Source organism: Syngnathus leptorhynchus, chromosome 5, assembly GCF_054491065.1.
Source record: "Syngnathus leptorhynchus isolate UIUO chromosome 5, UIUO_Slep, whole genome shotgun sequence".
Taxonomy (NCBI): domain Eukaryota; kingdom Metazoa; phylum Chordata; class Actinopteri; order Syngnathiformes; family Syngnathidae; genus Syngnathus; species Syngnathus leptorhynchus.
In genome coordinates, this window is record NC_141199.1 from 806,946 (window position 1) to 820,299 (window position 13,354).

Here is a 13,354-nt window from a genome sequence, read left to right on the forward strand (position 1 = left end):
GAGCTCTGAAGCCATGGAGCTCTGGTGCTATGGAGCTATGGAGCTCTGGTGCTATGGAGCTATGGAGGTATGGAGCCACCAGCCAGCACCCTCCGTGGCTGGATCAATGGAAGTGTTTTAGGTACCAGGCAGCCAAAGGGCCGAGGCCTCACGCTCGACCACGCCGGCGCAGAGTTCCAGCCGCTCGGATAAGCTCTGTCACTCACCCGCCGCGCAGCCACCGGTAACGGGGAAATGTCGCCGCCTTGTGGACACGCCGTTGTAAATGAATGGGCTTTCGCACTTAGTGCAATTTTCGCCAACTCTCTGACTTAGAGCTATGGAAGTATGGAGCTATGGAGCCACCAGCCACCCAGGCTGGAGCTCTGGAGCTCTGGAGGTATGGAGCTCTGGTGCTATGGAAGTATGGAGCTCTGGTGCTATGGAAGTATGGAGCTATGGAGGTATGGAAGTATGGAGCTATGGAAGTATGGAGCTATGGAGCTCTGGAAGTATGGAGCTATGGAGCTCTGGAGGTATGGAGCCCTGGAGCTATGGAGCCCTGGAGCTATGGAAGTATGGAGCTCTGGTGCTATGGAGCTATGGAGCTCTGGTGCTATGGAGCTATGGAGCCATGGAGCTCTGGTGCTATGGAGCTCTGGAGCTCTGGAGGTATGGAGCTCTGGAGGTATGGAGCTATGGAGCCCTGGAGCTCTGGAGGTATGGAGCTATGGTGCTATGGAGCTCTGAAGCCATGGAGCTCTGGTGCTCTGGAGGTATGGAGCTCTGGAGGTATGGAGCTCTGGAGGTATGGAGCTATGGAGCCCTGGAGCTCTGGAGGTATGGAGCTATGGTGCTATGGAGCTCTGAAGCCATGGAGCTCTGGTGCTATGGAGCTCTGGAGGTATGGAGCTCTGGAGGTATGGAGCTCTGGAGGTATGGAGCTATGGAGCCCTGGAGCTCTGGAGGTATGGAGCTATGGTGCTATGGAGTTCTGAAGCCATGGAGCTCTGGTGCTATGGAGCTCTGGAGGTATGGAGCTCTGGAGGTATGGAGCTCTGGAGGTATGGAGCTATGGAGCCCTGGAGCTCTGGAGGTATGGAGCTATGGTGCTATGGAGCTCTGAAGCCATGGAGCTCTGGTGCTATGGAGCTCTGGAGGTATGGAGCTCTGGAGGTATGGAGCTCTGGAGGTATGGAGCTACGGAGCCCTGGAGCTCTGGAGGTATGGAGCTATGGTGCTATGGAGCTCTGAAACCATGGAGCTCTGGTGCTATGGAGCTCTGGAGGTATGGAGCTCTGGAGGTATGGAGCTCTGGAGGTATGGAGCTATGGAGCCCTGGAGCTCTGGAGGTATGGAGCTATGGTGCTATGGAGCTCTGAAGCCATGGAGCTCTGGTGCTATGGAGCTATGGAGCTCTGGTGCTATGGAGCTATGGAGGTATGGAGCCACCAGCCAGCACCCTCCGTGGCTGGATCAATGGAAGTGTTTTAGGTACCAGGCAGCCAAAGGGCCGAGGCCTCACGCTCGACCACGCCGGCGCAGAGTTCCAGCCGCTCGGATAAGCTCTGTCACTCACCCGCCGCGCAGCCACCGGTAACGGGGAAATGTCGCCGCCTGGCGGACACGCCGTTGTAAATGAATGGGCTTTCGCACTTAGTGCAATTTTCGCCAACTCTCTGACTTAGAGCTATGGAAGTATGGAGCTATGGAGCCACCAGCCACCCAGGCTGGAGCTATGGAGCTCTGGAGGTATGGAGCTCAGGTGCTATGGAAGTATGGAGCTATGGAGCTATGGAAGTATGGAGCTATGGAGCTATGGAGCTCTGGAAGTATGGAGCTATGGAGCTCTGGAGGTATGGAGCTATGGAGCCCTGGAGCCCTGGAGCTATGGAGCTCTGGTGCTATGGAGGTATGGAGCTCTGGAGGTATGGAGCTCTGGAGGTATGGAGCTATGGAGCTATGGAGCCCTGGAGCTATGGAGCTATGGAGCCCTGGAGCTATGGAGCTATGGAGCCCTGGAGCTATGGAGCTCTGGAGCTATGGAGCTCTGGTGCTATGGAGCTATGGAGCTCTGGTGCTATGGAGCTATGGAGCTCTGGTGCTATGGAGCTATGGAGCTCTGGTGCTATGGAGCTATGGAGCTCTGGAAGTATGGAGCTATGGAGCTCTGGAGGTATGGAGCTATGGAGCCCTGGAGCTATGGAGCCCTGGAGCTATGGAAGTATGGAGCTCTGGTGCTATGGAGCTATGGAGCTCTGGTGCTATGGAGCTATGGAGCTCTGGAGCTATGGAGCTCTGGAGGTATGGAGCTATGGAGCTATGGAGCTCTGGAGGTATGGAGCTATGGAGCTATGGAAGTATGGAGCTCTGGTGCTATGGAGCTATGGAGCTCTGGTGCTATGGAGCTATGGAGCTCTGGTGCTATGGAGCTATGGAGCTCTGGAAGTATGGAGCTCTGGTGCTATGGAGCTATGGAGCTCTGGTGCTATGGAGCTATGGAGCTCTGGTGCTATGGAGCTCTGGTGCTATGGAGCTCTGGTGCTATGGAGCTATGGAGCTCTGGTGCTATGGAGCTCTGGAGGTATGGAGCTCTGGAGGTATGGAGCTCTGGAGGTATGGAGCTATGGAGCCCTGGAGCTCTGGAGGTATGGAGCTATGGTGCTATGGAGCTCTGAAGCCATGGAGCTCTGGTGCTATGGAGCTATGGAGCTCTGGTGCTATGGAGCTATGGAGCTATGGAGCTCTGGAAGTATGGAGCTCTGGTGCTATGGAGCTATGGAGCTCTGGTGCTATGGAGCTATGGAGCTCTGGTGCTATGGAGCTATGGAGCTCTGGTGCTATGGAGCTCTGGTGCTATGGAGCTCTGGTGCTATGGAGCTATGGAGCTCTGGTGCTATGGAGCTATGGAGCTCTGGAGGTATGGAGCTCTGGAGGTATGGAGCTCTGGAGGTATGGAGCTATGGAGCCCTGGAGCTCTGGAGGTATGGAGCTATGGTGCTATGGAGCTCTGAAGCCATGGAGCTCTGGTGCTATGGAGCTCTGGAGCTCTGGAGGTATGGAGCTCTGGAGGTATGGAGCTATGGAGCCCTGGAGCTCTGGAGGTATGGAGCTATGGTGCTATGGAGCTCTGAAGCCATGGAGCTCTGGTGCTATGGAGCTATGGAGCTCTGGAGGTATGGAGCTCTGGAGGTATGGAGCTCTGGAGGTATGGAGCTTTGGAGCCCTGGAGCTCTGGAGGTATGGAGCTATGGTGCTATGGAGCTCTGAAGCCATGGAGCTCTGGTGCTATGGAGCTCTGGAGGTATGGAGCTCTGGAGGTATGGAGCTCTGGAGGTATGGAGCTATGGAGCCCTGGAGCTCTGGAGGTATGGAGCTATGGTGCTATGGAGCTCTGAAGCCATGGAGCTCTGGTGCTATGGAGCTCTGGAGGTATGGAGCTCTGGAGGTATGGAGCTCTGGAGGTATGGAGCTATGGAGCCCTGGAGCTCTGGAGGTATGGAGCTATGGTGCTATGGAGCTCTGAAGCCATGGAGCTCTGGTGCTATGGAGCTATGGAGCTCTGGTGCTATGGAGCTATGGAGGTATGGAGCCACCAGCCAGCACCCTCCGTGGCTGGATCAATGGAAGTGTTTTAGGTACCAGGCAGCCAAAGGGCCGAGGCCTCACGCTCGACCACGCCGGCGCAGAGTTCCAGCCGCTCGGATAAGCTCTGTCACTCACCCGCCGCGCAGCCACCGGTAACGGGGAAATGTCGCCGCCTTGTGGACACGCCGTTGTAAATGAATGGGCTTTCGCACTTAGTGCAATTTTCGCCAACTCTCTGACTGGAGCTATGGAAGTATGGAGCTATGGAGCCACCAGCCACCCAGGCTGGAGCTATGGAGCTCTGGAGGTATGGAGCTCTGGTGCTATGGAAGTATGGAGCTATGGAGCTATGGAAGTATGGAGCTATGGAGCTCTGGAAGTATGGAGCTATGGAGCTCTGGAGGTATGGAGCTATGGAGCCCTGGAGCCCTGGAGCTATGGAGCCCTGGAGCTATGGAGCTATGGAGCCCTGGAGCTATGGAGCTATGGAGCCCTGGAGCTATGGAGCTATGGAGCTCTGGTGCTATGGAGCTATGGAGCTCTGGTGCTATGGAGCTATGGAGCTCTGGTGCTATGGAGCTATGGAGCTCTGGTGCTATGGAGCTATGGAGCTCTGGATGTATGGAGCTATGGAGCTCTGGAGGTATGGAGCTATGGAGCTCTGGAGGTATGGAGCTATGGAGCCCTGGAGCTATGGAGCCCTGGAGCTATGGAAGTATGGAGCTCTGGTGCTATGGAGCTATGGAGCTCTGGTGCTATGGAGCTATGGAGCTCTGGAGCTATGGAGCTCTGGAGGTATGGAGCTATGGAGCTCTGGAGGTATGGAGCTATGGAGCTATGGAAGTATGGAGCTCTGGTGCTATGGAGCTATGGAGCTCTGGTGCTATGGAGCTATGGAGCTCTGGTGCTATGGAGCTATGGAGCTATGGAGCTCTGGAAGTATGGAGCTCTGGTGCTATGGAGCTATGGAGCTCTGGTGCTATGGAGGTATGGAGCTCTGGTGCTATGGAGCTTGGAGCTCTGGTGCTATGGAGCTATGGTGCTATGGAGCTCTGGTGCTATGGAGCTATGGAGCTCTGGTGCTATGGAGCTATGGAGCTCTGGAGGTATGGAGCTCTGGAGGTATGGAGCTCTGGAGGTATGGAGCTTTGGAGCCCTGGAGCTCTGAAGGTATGGAGCTATGGTGCTATGGAGCTCTGAAGCCATGGAGCTCTGGTGCTATGGAGCTATGGAGCTCTGGTGCTATGGAGCTATGGAGGTATGGAGCCACCAGCCAGCACCCTCCGTGGCTGGATCAATGGAAGTGTTTTAGGTACCAGGCAGCCAAAGGGCCGAGGCCTCACGCTCGACCACGCCGGCGCAGAGTTCCAGCCGCTCGGATAAGCTCTGTCACTCACCCGCCGCGCAGCCACCGGTAACGGGGAAATGTCGCCGCCTGGCGGACACGCCGTTGTAAATGAATGGGCTTTCGCACTTAGTGCAATTTTCGCCAACTCTCTGACTTAGAGCTATGGAAGTATGGAGCTATGGAGCCACCAGCCACCCAGGCTGGAGCTATGGAGCTCTGGAGGTATGGAGCTCAGGTGCTATGGAAGTATGGAGCTATGGAGCTATGGAAGTATGGAGCTATGGAGCTATGGAGCTCTGGAAGTATGGAGCTATGGAGCTCTGGAGGTATGGAGCTATGGAGCCCTGGAGCCCTGGAGCTATGGAGCTCTGGTGCTATGGAGGTATGGAGCTCTGGAGGTATGGAGCTCTGGAGGTATGGAGCTATGGAGCTATGGAGCCCTGGAGCTATGGAGCTATGGAGCCCTGGAGCTATGGAGCTATGGAGCCCTGGAGCTATGGAGCTATGGAGCTCTGGTGCTATGGAGCTATGGAGCTCTGGTGCTATGGAGCTATGGAGCTCTGGTGCTATGGAGCTATGGAGCTCTGGTGCTATGGAGCTATGGAGCTCTGGAAGTATGGAGCTATGGAGCTCTGGAGGTATGGAGCTATGGAGCCCTGGAGCTATGGAGCCCTGGAGCTATGGAAGTATGGAGCTCTGGTGCTATGGAGCTATGGAGCTCTGGTGCTATGGAGCTATGGAGCTCTGGAGCTATGGAGCTCTGGAGGTATGGAGCTATGGAGCTATGGAGCTCTGGAGGTATGGAGCTATGGAGCTATGGAAGTATGGAGCTCTGGTGCTATGGAGCTATGGAGCTCTGGTGCTATGGAGCTATGGAGCTCTGGTGCTATGGAGCTATGGAGCTATGGAGCTCTGGAAGTATGGAGCTCTGGTGCTATGGAGCTATGGAGCTCTGGTGCTATGGAGCTATGGAGCTCTGGTGCTATGGAGCTATGGAGCTCTGGTGCTATGGAGCTCTGGTGCTATGGAGCTATGGAGCTCTGGTGCTATGGAGCTATGGAGCTCTGGAGGTATGGAGCTCTGGAGGTATGGAGCTCTGGAGGTATGGAGCTTTGGAGCCCTGGAGCTCTGGAGGTATGGAGCTATGGTGCTATGGAGCTCTGAAGCCATGGAGCTCTGGTGCTATGGAGCTCTGGAGCTCTGGAGGTATGGAGCTCTGGAGGTATGGAGCTATGGAGCCCTGGAGCTCTGGAGGTATGGAGCTATGGTGCTATGGAGCTCTGAAGCCATGGAGCTCTGGTGCTATGGAGCTCTGGAGGTATGGAGCTCTGGAGGTATGGAGCTATGGAGCCCTGGAGCTCTGGAGGTATGGAGCTATGGTGCTATGGAGCTCTGAAGCCATGGAGCTCTGGTGCTATGGAGCTCTGGAGCTCTGGAGGTATGGAGCTCTGGAGGTATGGAGCTCTGGAGGTATGGAGCTATGGAGCCCTGGAGCTCTGGAGGTATGGAGCTATGGTGCTATGGAGCTCTGAAGCCATGGAGCTCTGGTGCTATGGAGCTCTGGAGGTATGGAGCTCTGGAGGTATGGAGCTCTGGAGGTATGGAGCTATGGAGCCCTGGAGCTCTGGAGGTATGGAGCTATGGTGCTATGGAGCTCTGAAGCCATGGAGCTCTGGTGCTATGGAGCTCTGGAGGTATGGAGCTCTGGAGGTATGGAGCTCTGGAGGTATGGAGCTATGGAGCCCTGGAGCTCTGGAGGTATGGAGCTATGGTGCTATGGAGCTCTGAAGCCATGGAGCTCTGGTGCTATGGAGCTCTGGAGGTATGGAGCTCTGGAGGTATGGAGCTCTGGAGGTATGGAGCTATGGAGCCCTGGAGCTCTGGAGGTATGGAGCTATGGTGCTATGGAGCTCTGAAGCCATGGAGCTCTGGTGCTATGGAGCTATGGAGCTCTGGTGCTATGGAGCTATGGAGGTATGGAGCCACCAGCCAGCACCCTCCGTGGCTGGATCAATGGAAGTGTTTTAGGTACCAGGCAGCCAAAGGGCCGAGGCCTCACGCTCGACCACGCCGGCGCAGAGTTCCAGCCGCTCGGATAAGCTCTGTCACTCACCCGCCGCGCAGCCACCGGTAACGGGGAAATGTCGCCGCCTTGTGGACACGCCGTTGTAAATGAATGGGCTTTCGCACTTAGTGCAATTTTCGCCAACTCTCTGACTTAGAGCTATGGAAGTATGGAGCTATGGAGCCACCAGCCACCCAGGCTGGAGCTCTGGAGCTCTGGAGGTATGGAGCTCTGGTGCTATGGAAGTATGGAGCTCTGGTGCTATGGAAGTATGGAGCTATGGAGGTATGGAAGTATGGAGCTATGGAAGTATGGAGCTATGGAGCTCTGGAAGTATGGAGCTATGGAGCTCTGGAGGTATGGAGCCCTGGAGCTATGGAGCCCTGGAGCTATGGAAGTATGGAGCTCTGGTGCTATGGAGCTATGGAGCTCTGGTGCTATGGAGCTATGGAGCTATGGAGCTCTGGAGCTATGGAGCTCTGGAGGTATGCAGCTATGGAGCTATGGAGCTCTGGAGGTATGGAGCTATGGAGCTATGGAAGTATGGAGCTCTGGTGCTATGGAGCTATGGAGCTCTGGTGCTATGGAGCTATGGAGCTCTGGTGCTATGGAGCTATGGAGCTATGGAGCTCTGGAAGTATGGAGCTCTGGTGCTATGGAGCTATGGAGCTCTGGTGCTATGGAGCTATGGAGCTCTGGTGCTATGGAGCTATGGAGCTCTGGTGCTATGGAGCTCTGGTGCTATGGAGCTCTGGTGCTATGGAGCTATGGAGCTCTGGTGCTATGGAGCTATGGAGCTCTGGAGGTATGGAGCTCTGGAGGTATGGAGCTCTGGAGGTATGGAGCTATGGAGCCCTGGAGCTCTGGAGGTATGGAGCTATGGTGCTATGGAGCTCTGAAGCCATGGAGCTCTGGTGCTATGGAGCTCTGGAGCTCTGGAGGTATGGAGCTCTGGAGGTATGGAGCTATGGAGCCCTGGAGCTCTGGAGGTATGGAGCTATGGAGCTCTGAAGCCATGGAGCTCTGGTGCTATGGAGCTCTGGAGCTCTGGAGGTATGGAGCTCTGGAGGTATGGAGCTCTGGAGGTATGGAGCTATGGAGCCCTGGAGCTCTGGAGGTATGGAGCTATGGTGCTATGGAGCTCTGAAGCCATGGAGCTCTGGTGCTATGGAGCTCTGGAGGTATGGAGCTCTGGAGGTATGGAGCTCTGGAGGTATGGAGCTATGGAGCCCTGGAGCTCTGGAGGTATGGAGCTATGGTGCTATGGAGCTCTGAAGCCATGGAGCTCTTGTGCTATGGAGCTCTGGAGGTATGGAGCTCTGGAGGTATGGAGTTCTGGAGGTATGGAGCTATGGAGCCCTGGAGCTCTGGAGGTATGGAGCTATGGTGCTATGGAGCTCTGAAGCCATGGAGCTCGGGTGCTATGGAGCTATGGAGCTCTGGTGCTATGGAGCTATGGAGGTATGGAGCCACCAGCCAGCACCCTCCGTGGCTGGATCAATGGAAGTGTTTTAGGTACCAGGCAGCCAAAGGGCCGAGGCCTCACGCTCGACCATGCCGGCGCAGAGTTCCAGCCGCTCGGATAAGCTCTGTCACTCACCCGCCGCGCAGCCACCGGTAACGGGGAAATGTCGCCGCCTGGCGGACACGCCGTTGTAAATGAATGGGCTTTCGCACTTAGTGCAATTTTCGCCAACTCTCTGACTTAGAGCTATGGAAGTATGGAGCTATGGAGCCACCAGCCACCCAGGCTGGAGCTATGGAGCTCTGGAGGTATGGAGCTCAGGTGCTATGGAAGTATGGAGCTATGGAGCTATGGAAGTATGGAGCTATGGAGCTATGGAGCTCTGGAAGTATGGAGCTATGGAGCTCTGGAGGTATGGAGCTATGGAGCCCTGGAGCCCTGGAGCTATGGAGCTCTGGTGCTATGGAGGTATGGAGCTCTGGAGGTATGGAGCTCTGGAGGTGTGGAGCTATGGAGCTATGGAGCCCTGGAGCTATGGAGCTATGGAGCCCTGGAGCTATGGAGCTATGGAGCCCTGGAGCTATGGAGCTATGGAGCTCTAGTGCTATGGAGCTATGGAGCTCTGGTGCTATGGAGCTATGGAGCTCTGGTGCTATGGAGCTATGGAGCTCTGGTGCTATGGAGCTATGGAGCTCTGGAAGTATGGAGCTATGGAGCTCTGGAGGTATGGAGCTATGGAGCCCTGGAGCTATGGAGCCCTGGAGCTATGGAAGTATGGAGCTCTGGTGCTATGGAGCTATGGAGCTCTGGTGCTATGGAGCTATGGAGCTCTGGAGCTATGGAGCTCTGGAGGTATGGAGCTATGGAGCTATGGAGCTCTGGAGGTATGGAGCTATGGAGCTATGGAAGTATGGAGCTCTGGTGCTATGGAGCTATGGAGCTCTGGTGCTATGGAGCTATGGAGCTCTGGTGCTATGGAGCTATGGAGCTATGGAGCTCTGGAAGTATGGAGCTCTGGTGCTATGGAGCTATGGAGCTCTGGTGCTATGGAGCTATGGAGCTCTGGTGCTATGGAGCTATGGAGCTCTGGTGCTATGGAGCTCTGGTGCTATGGAGCTCTGGTGCTATGGAGCTATGGAGCTCTGGTGCTATGGAGCTATGGAGCTCTGGAGGTATGGAGCTCTGGAGGTATGGAGCTCTGGAGGTATGGAGCTTTGGAGCCCTGGAGCTCTGGAGGTATGGAGCTATGGTGCTATGGAGCTCTGAAGCCATGGAGCTCTGGTGCTATGGAGCTCTGGAGCTCTGGAGGTAAGGAGCTCTGGAGGTATGGAGCTATGGAGCCCTGGAGCTCTGGAGGTATGGAGCTATGGTGCTATGGAGCTCTGAAGCCATGGAGCTCTGGTGCTATGGAGCTCTGGAGCTCTGGAGGTATGGAGCTCTGGAGGTATGGAGCTATGGAGCCCTGGAGCTCTGGAGGTATGGAGCTATGGTGCTATGGAGCTCTGAAGCCATGGAGCTCTGGTGCTATGGAGCTCTGGAGCTCTGGAGGTATGGAGCTCTGGAGGTATGGAGCTCTGGAGGTATGGAGCTATGGAGCCCTGGAGCTCTGGAGGTATGGAGCTATGGTGCTATGGAGCTCTGAAGCCATGGAGCTCTGGTGCTATGGAGCTCTGGAGGTATGGAGCTCTGGAGGTATGGAGCTCTGGAGGTATGGAGCTATGGAGCCCTGGAGCTCTGGAGGTATGGAGCTATGGTGCTATGGAGCTCTGAAGCCATGGAGCTCTGGTGCTATGGAGCTATGGAGCTCTGGTGCTATGGAGCTATGGAGGTATGGAGCCACCAGCCAGCACCCTCCGTGGCTGGATCAATGGAAGTGTTTTAGGTACCAGGCAGCCAAAGGGCCGAGGCCTCACGCTCGACCACGCCGGCGCAGAGTTCCAGCCGCTCGGATAAGCTCTGTCACTCACCCGCCGCGCAGCCACCGGTAACGGGGAAATGTCGCCGCCTTGTGGACACGCCGTTGTAAATGAATGGGCTTTCGCACTTAGTGCAATTTTCGCCAACTCTCTGACTTAGAGCTATGGAAGTATGGAGCTATGGAGCCACCAGCCACCCAGGCTGGAGCTCTGGAGCTCTGGAGGTATGGAGCTCTGGTGCTATGGAAGTATGGAGCTCTGGTGCTATGGAAGTATGGAGCTATGGAGGTATGGAAGTATGGAGCTATGGAAGTATGGAGCTATGGAGCTCTGGAAGTATGGAGCTATGGAGCTCTGGAGGTATGGAGCCCTGGAGCTATGGAGCCCTGGAGCTATGGAAGTATGGAGCTCTGGTGCTATGGAGCTATGGAGCTCTGGTGCTATGGAGCTATGGAGCTCTGGAGCTATGGAGCTCTGGAGGTATGGAGCTATGGAGCTATGGAGCTCTGGAGGTATGGAGCTATGGAGCTATGGAAGTATGGAGCTCTGGTGCTATGGAGCTATGGAGCTCTGGTGCTATGGAGCTATGGAGCTCTGGTGCTATGGAGCTATGGAGCTCTGGAAGTATGGAGCTCTGGTGCTATGGAGCTATGGAGCTCTGGTGCTATGGAGCTATGGAGCTCTGGTGCTATGGAGCTCTGGTGCTATGGAGCTCTGGTGCTATGGAGCTATGGAGCTCTGGTGCTATGGAGCTCTGGAGGTATGGAGCTCTGGAGGTATGGAGCTCTGGAGGTATGGAGCTATGGAGCCCTGGAGCTCTGGAGGTATGGAGCTATGGTGCTATGGAGCTCTGAAGCCATGGAGCTCTGGTGCTATGGAGCTATGGAGCTCTGGTGCTATGGAGCTATGGAGCTATGGAGCTCTGGAAGTATGGAGCTCTGGTGCTATGGAGCTATGGAGCTCTGGTGCTATGGAGCTATGGAGCTCTGGTGCTATGGAGCTATGGAGCTCTGGTGCTATGGAGCTCTGGTGCTATGGAGCTCTGGTGCTATGGAGCTATGGAGCTCTGGTGCTATGGAGCTATGGAGCTCTGGAGGTATGGAGCTCTGGAGGTATGGAGCTCTGGAGGTATGGAGCTATGGAGCCCTGGAGCTCTGGAGGTATGGAGCTATGGTGCTATGGAGCTCTGAAGCCATGGAGCTCTGGTGCTATGGAGCTCTGGAGCTCTGGAGGTATGGAGCTCTGGAGGTATGGAGCTATGGAGCCCTGGAGCTCTGGAGGTATGGAGCTATGGTGCTATGGAGCTCTGAAGCCATGGAGCTCTGGTGCTATGGAGCTCTGGAGCTCTGGAGGTATGGAGCTCTGGAGGTATGGAGCTCTGGAGGTATGGAGCTATGGAGCCCTGGAGCTCTGGAGGTATGGAGCTATGGTGCTATGGAGCTCTGAAGCCATGGAGCTCTGGTGCTATGGAGCTCTGGAGGTATGGAGCTCTGGAGGTATGGAGCTCTGGAGGTATGGAGCTATGGAGCCCTGGAGCTCTGGAGGTATGGAGCTATGGTGCTATGGAGCTCTGAAGCCATGGAGCTCTGGTGCTATGGAGCTCTGGAGGTATGGAGCTCTGGAGGTATGGAGCTCTGGAGGTATGGAGCTATGGAGCCCTGGAGCTCTGGAGGTATGGAGCTATGGTGCTATGGAGCTCTGAAGCCATGGAGCTCTGGTGCTATGGAGCTATGGAGCTCTGGTGCTATGGAGCTATGGAGGTATGGAGCCACCAGCCAGCACCCTCCGTGGCTGGATCAATGGAAGTGTTTTAGGTACCAGGCAGCCAAAGGGCCGAGGCCTCACGCTCGACCACGCCGGCGCAGAGTTCCAGCCGCTCGGATAAGCTCTGTCACTCACCCGCCGCGCAGCCACCGGTAACGGGGAAATGTCGCCGCCTTGTGGACACGCCGTTGTAAATGAATGGGCTTTCGCACTTAGTGCAATTTTCGCCAACTCTCTGACTGGAGCTATGGAAGTATGGAGCTATGGAGCCACCAGCCACCCAGGCTGGAGCTATGGAGCTCTGGAGGTATGGAGCTCTGGTGCTATGGAAGTATGGAGCTATGGAGCTATGGAAGTATGGAGCTATGGAGCTATGGAGCTCTGGAAGTATGGAGCTATGGAGCTCTGGAGGTATGGAGCTATGGAGCCCTGGAGCCCTGGAGCTATGGAGCCCTGGAGCTATGGAGCTATGGAGCCCTGGAGCTATGGAGCTATGGAGCCCTGGAGCTATGGAGCTATGGAGCTCTGGTGCTATGGAGCTATGGAGCTCTGGTGCTATGGAGCTATGGAGCTCTGGTGCTATGGAGCTATGGAGCTCTGGTGCTATGGAGCTATGGAGCTCTGGATGTATGGAGCTATGGAGCTCTGGAGGTATGGAGCTATGGAGCTCTGGAGGTATGGAGCTATGGAGCCCTGGAGCTATGGAGCCCTGGAGCTATGGAAGTATGGAGCTCTGGTGCTATGGAGCTATGGAGCTCTGGTGCTATGGAGCTATGGAGCTCTGGAGCTATGGAGCTCTGGAGGTATGGAGCTATGGAGCTCTGGAGGTATGGAGCTATGGAGCTATGGAAGTATGGAGCTCTGGTGCTATGGAGCTATGGAGCTCTGGTGCTATGGAGCTATGGAGCTCTGGTGCTATGGAGCTATGGAGCTATGGAGCTCTGGAAGTATGGAGCTCTGGTGCTATGGAGCTATGGAGCTCTGGTGCTATGGAGGTATGGAGCTCTGGTGCTATGGAGCTATGGAGCTCTGGTGCTATGGAGCTATGGTGCTATGGAGCTCTGGTGCTATGGAGCTATGGAGCTCTGGTGCTATGGAGCTATGGAGCTCTGGAGGTATGGAGCTCTGGAGGTATGGAGCTCTGGAGGTATGGAGCTTTGGAGCCCTGGAGCTCTGGAGGTATCGAGCTATGGTGCTATGGAGCTCTGAAGCCATGGAGCTCTGGTGCT